A 6,000-nucleotide genomic window follows, 5' to 3' on the forward strand; every position below is an offset into this window, starting at 1 on the left:
CCACCCCTCCATCTATCTAGAAGACCACCTGAATACCTTTTGAAGAAAAAGGCAAGAATATGGAACTAACAACCATCAGGTGATTTTATTTTATACATGTGGATTGAGAAGGAGGAAACCAAGTTTGGAGTCATCAGCTGGAGAGGACACAAACTGGGGTGACCACTGGCTTCAGAGATCCACCCCCCTCCCCCAGAATCCTTATCTAGTGAGCAGCTATCTCCACTGTCCCCTCCTATCTAGAAGACCACCTGAATACCTTTTGAAGAAAAAGGCAAGAATATGGAACTAACAACCATCAGGTGATTTTATTTTATACATGTGGATTGAGAAGGAGGAAACCAAGTTTGGAGTCATCAGCTGGAGAGGACACAAACTGGGGTGACCACTGGCTTCAGAGATCCACCCCCCTCCCCCAGAATCCTTATCTAGTGAGCAGCTATCTCCACTGTCCCCTCCTTTCTGATAACAGACCCACTCCCACTGCTCATGTGGGTGGCATGTGACTCAAGATGGGCAACCAATCACAGACTCACATGCTCCTGGCCATGTAGTGATTGGTTCAGAGGAGAGGACACATTATCTGAACTGAGCCAATGGAGTTCTTCACTGAGATTTTTAACCTCTAGCTGGGAAATGAAATCCCATCTCACCTCTGAGGTTGTAGAGCTGTTGGGATATGATCCTGGAATTAGCTGTACTCTCTTCCAGAAGAAAGTACATTAGCTGTACTCTCTTCCAGAAGAAAAAGCTCATGTGAAGGATGGGAGAAGGTGGGCAGCATGCACAAAGTAGCAGCTATGAGAGACAGAGAGAGAGAGAGAGTGCCCAGCAGATGTTTGGAGCTCAGGTTCCGGGGTCCTCACCCTTGCCCCCTCCCAAGATGGAAGCCAGTAAATTTCCTTTCTTGAGGAAGCTAGTTTGAGCTGAGTTTCTTTCATTTAACCTAGAGACTTCTTAATTCATATATATATTAGACTTTTTTTTCTTTTCTGAGGGAAGAAACCCCAAAGTTCTGTTTCTCTGGAGTCCAAGTTTTGGTTTCCTAGGTCCCATGTCCGGGAACTCAATGTGTAGCTTGACCAAAGGGGCTTAGGCTCTGGTAATAATAATTATCACCACATTTTCATGCATCTGTCTATAGCTGGGCCATAGACAAAGGTCGTGGAGCTTAGTAGTTCAGAATGGCTCTGAATCTGGTTCTGTTGCTCATCAACTGTGTGAACTTGGGCAAGTTACTTAACACCTGAGCCTCAGTTCTCTCATTTGCAAAAAAAAAAAAAAAAAAAAAAAAAAAAACCAGGAATAATAATACCAGGTACCTACTAAAATTCTTGTGAGGATTATACAAAATCATCCATTTTAGCATATAATGCTATCCCTAGCATCTAACTAGCACATCATAAATGTGGTTCAATTATTTTGGATAATTTTACGTGCAATATCCCTATGAGTGAGGCAGAACAAATATTCTCATATCTGTGTGGCTGATGAAGACTTCGATGTTCACAGTGGTTAAGTGACCCACCCAGGTCATATAATAACTAGAAGAGCCTAGACAATGGAGTCAAATCCAGGGTAAAAAAAAAAAAAAAAGACCATGTTTACCAAATGACACTGTGCTGGCTATTGTCAGGAAGCCAATTTAACTTATAAAGGGCACGATCCCTCCAGGGGCAGAGTCCATTAGAGAAGCCAAATTCTGTCCAGAAGGCTGCTTGGTGAGGACAGAGGATTGACACTGGAAAGATGCCCAGAGAAAGGACTGCTTAAATTGGCTTCCCTAGGCACCTCTGGCCAGCGTGTCTACCTTCCTCTCCCTCTTCTTCCTCATTGTCAGCTCGCAGAACTCCCACAGCTCACATATAAGCATTCTAGAAGACAGACTCTCACAATCAGAAAGTAACATAGAGATTGCTTGACCCTAGTCATTCATTCAACAAACATTTGTTAAATGTCTACTATGTGCCAGGCATAGCAAATATAATGGTAAACAAGACACAAATGAGGAAACTGAGTCCCGGGAAGGAAGATGGCTTCTTGAAGGTCTACAGTGAATTTGCAACTTTATTAGACACTTTCCAGAGATATCTGCCTAGCTCACAATGATCTCCCTTTCCTGAGGTGTACGTGATCTTACCTTTGTCACTACAGCTGATTGAACCTGAGGAAAACACCTAACTGAAGCTGGACTGATCAGATTTCATCACCCAAGAATTTGACCCTGGAATGGGATGCTGGTCTTAAGCCCAGAGAGAAAGGCACAGAATGAACGCATGGTCCTATCAGTGCACCACTCTTTGGTTCAATGGGTGGATGTCCCACCAGCACCACCCATCCTTTATAATACAGCTTTCCTCTTCATTTTGGGAATTTTGAAGTTTTTTTTTCTTCTTGCAACAAAAATAACCTAAACTAAGACTGTGGCCAAGAGTGGATTAAAACCCAAGTCTCCTGGCTCCCAGATCTGTGTTCTTTCCATCACTCTGACTGGCAGCAGAGATGCATTTTCAAGGATGGCTCAAAACACTGACCTTTGACTATGATCTTAGATATATCAAAACCATGCCATCCAAAGGGGTTCTCAGAGTTTCAGGGAAGGGATCTCTGGGAGGTGCCAAGTTCCATGATCTCTAAAGCAATTGCCTTGGGGGTATATGTGATGGTTTCCAGAACAGCTGCAGAGAATGGTGATTAAAAGTTCAGGTTCTGAAGCCGGGCTGCCTGAGTTCAAACCAGTCGAGGTCCTCACTCACCAGCTGTGTACCTCAGGCAAGCTGCTTTTCTCAGTTTCTTCCTCTGATAGTTACCCCCCTTGGGTTGTATAAGCCTCCATATATGTATAGATGTATATATGTATAGGTGTTTAGAACAGTGTGCAACAATAGTAAATTCTAGCTATTTACTATTATCTGCTTTTTTTAGATCGCATTTTCCCACAAAACATTCCCAGGCCCTTAGGGTTTAGCTTTCACTCACTTCTGTAGCTGTTGCTGGTCCCCTGAGATCCACCTTGGTCTGATCACATTTTCAGCATAAAAACCAGCAGCATTCAAAGCCCAAATCAGATACCCACATGAAAAGCAATCAGTCTCTGACATTTTACACATCTTGATGTGTGTATTGTACCTGTGATGAGCCAGTTGTCTCAACTCTAAGATTCAGGAGCTGACCAGCTTGATTAAAGTTTCTCATCAAACATTCATTCAACAGTTTTTGACTAAGTGCCTACTAAGTGCTGATCTGTATGCTGGGGCTGGCGGGACAGGGGCTCTCTGTCTGGTGACAGACTACCAGCTCTTTGAGAGAGGAGAGCGTAAGGAGCTAGGGAATCTCAACACTGAGAATGTGGGCCTAGTTCAGGCTGGGGAGTTAGGGAAGGAGGCTCAGAGGAAGGGAAAGATGAGTAAGAGACAGACAATGCAATTTTACATCCCATCAGGTCAGCAGACATCTGACAAAACCAACTGTTGTCAAGAATGTGGAGCCATGGAAACTCTGATACTTTGCTGGTGGAGTGTAAATTAGTCCAAAATTTTGGAAAACAAATCAGCATTACTAGAAAACTTGAAGATACACTGTTGCACTCAGTGACATATTATAAGCATGTACCTTGTTGCAATAGCCAAGAACTGGAAACAACTTAAATGTCCATTATATTAGTCAGCCACTGCTGCAGTAATGCTGTGTAACAAATAATCCTTAAAAAATTTCAGTGACTTACAGCAATAAACATTTACTTCTTTCTCATAGGAATTGAGGTTAGTTGAGGTGATTCTGCTCAGATTCACATCTGATCCATGTCTCTCTCATTTGGGGACTCAGGCTGAAGAGGTAACAGCTTGCTGGGAACTTGCTCTTCTTGCAGAAAATGGCAAGGCTGCAAGAGGCCAAGCTAAACCATACAAGTACACTTAAAAACTGTTTGTATCACATTCATTACATTAGTAATGTAATGCTAATGCAGTATGGAACTGGTGTACTGGTTGACATATTAAGCATGAAATTCTGTCTTAGACCAGTGGATGGTGTTGCCATTTGCTGGGACAGGAAAGCCAAGCAGAGTGGCTAATTTTGGAATAACAATGATGAGTTCAATGGACTGGTAACCCTGAGGGCTGGACTCCAGCTGAAGGGATCTTAGATGGGCTGGGAGTGCAGACGTGTGGCTGAAGGAGCCTGAAGGTCATTGTTTTCTTTGTGCTCCAGAAGGAGTGTAGTAGGGACTGGGATGGGCAGGGCAGACACTACACATCACCTACCCCACAGCATTCCTCCTCCCTTCTAAAAGAGCCCCAATTTTCTCCACCAGTCCATGTGCTGAGGTCCAAGATGAACCATGATTGGTACAAATCAACAATGATCATCCATTGCCTTCTACTAGTGATTGGGTTGGGAGTAGACATGAGACCCATTCTGGCCAATGAGACAAAAGGTCTTCTGGGAAACTGTTTTCTCTATGATAAGAGACATATGTGAGAGTAAAGTCTTCTTGTCTTCTCACTGTACATATACATTTTTCTCTGCCTCAGGCTTTCATTTCTACTTGGGAAGCTGTTGAGAGGGGATGTAAGGCTTAGAGCAGCAGAGGGTAGCAGAATGAAAAAACAGGAAGAGGCCGGGGGCCTGGATGACATCTGTGAACTGTTAAACTAGTTTTGGGACCCACTACCTTTAGACGCTTGTCCAGTACATAATATAGATCCTTATGATCTGAGCCAGTGACTGTTGGTTCTTCAAATGTAACCTAATTGCCAAATGCACCCTAATTGATACAGGGGTTTTGAAGTTTTGAAATAACTCGTGTGGCTTGAAAGAGGGAAACCAAATGCAGTGTTAAGGGCCTGGTTGAGGGTGAGGATCTTGCAATAGCCTCCAAGACCCTCCACAACCGGAACCCCCCAACTAACTCTGATGTTACCTCTTCTTACTCTCCTTTGCTCACTCTCAGTGCAAATGGCTCTTTGCCGTTGCTCAGATATTCCAGGCACACTCCCACCTCAATGTCTGTGCCTGCTGTTTGCACTGCTTGGAATGCTCTCCCTCCAGATGCCTACATGGCTTCCTCTCTCATTCCCTTACTCAGAAGTCACTTTCCTGATGAGATCCTCTCTAGCTACTTTCTTCAAATTGACCCCCCTCCCAAGTCCCCTTATTCTGCTTCCTTTTCCTCCATAGCACCTCCTATGTATTTTGCTTATTTATTTTGTTTGTTGTTTCTCTACCTTAGGACATGGCTCCATTTCATTCCCTGATGTATCCCCCGGGGCCTGAAATATTGAACATAAGTAGTAGATGTTCAGTAAATATTTATTAAACAAATAAATGTGTGAGTGAATGAATGAATGAATGAATTTGTAGGGACTCCAGGACTAACAAGAAGAAATTACTTTCTCTGGCAGACATCAGCAGTCTGGAGAATAAAGGAGGATGGCTGGCCTAATTCAGGGTTGGGGCTTTGCTCAGAGGGAATAGCAAAAAAACAAGAGGAACACAAGTTTGAAGAGGCTTTTCCGGGGTAGGGTCTCTACATCTATGCTGCTCAAGACACATGGTGTGCTGGGGTGCCTGGGTGGCTCAGCCAGTTAAGTATCTGATTCTTGGTTTTGGCTCAGGTCATGACCTCAGGGTGGTGAGATCAAGCCCAATGCTGGGGTTGGGCTCCGTGCTCAGCTGGGAGTCTGCTTGAAGATTCTCTCTCTCTGCCCATCCTGCCCCCCCCCCAAATAAATAAATAAACTTTTACACATACAAAAAAAAGGCACGTGGTGTGGTGTTGAGAGTATGCTCACCCCAGCACACAGAGCTCCCTGTCTTGCTTCCCTTCCCGGGTGCTGTTCCTACTCCAACGCTCCTGCTTCTACCTGAGTGACTCCTCTCACCTGGAATTCTGACTCTAGCACTGCTTAGGCATACTCCCTGCCTCCTCTGGCCTGGTTCCCCTCTTCCCAGAATCACCACACACAGAACTTGTGTCCCCACCCCCAGAGTTCCCTCCTT

Source organism: Vulpes vulpes, chromosome 1, assembly GCF_048418805.1.
Source record: "Vulpes vulpes isolate BD-2025 chromosome 1, VulVul3, whole genome shotgun sequence".
NCBI lineage: Eukaryota > Metazoa > Chordata > Mammalia > Carnivora > Canidae > Vulpes > Vulpes vulpes.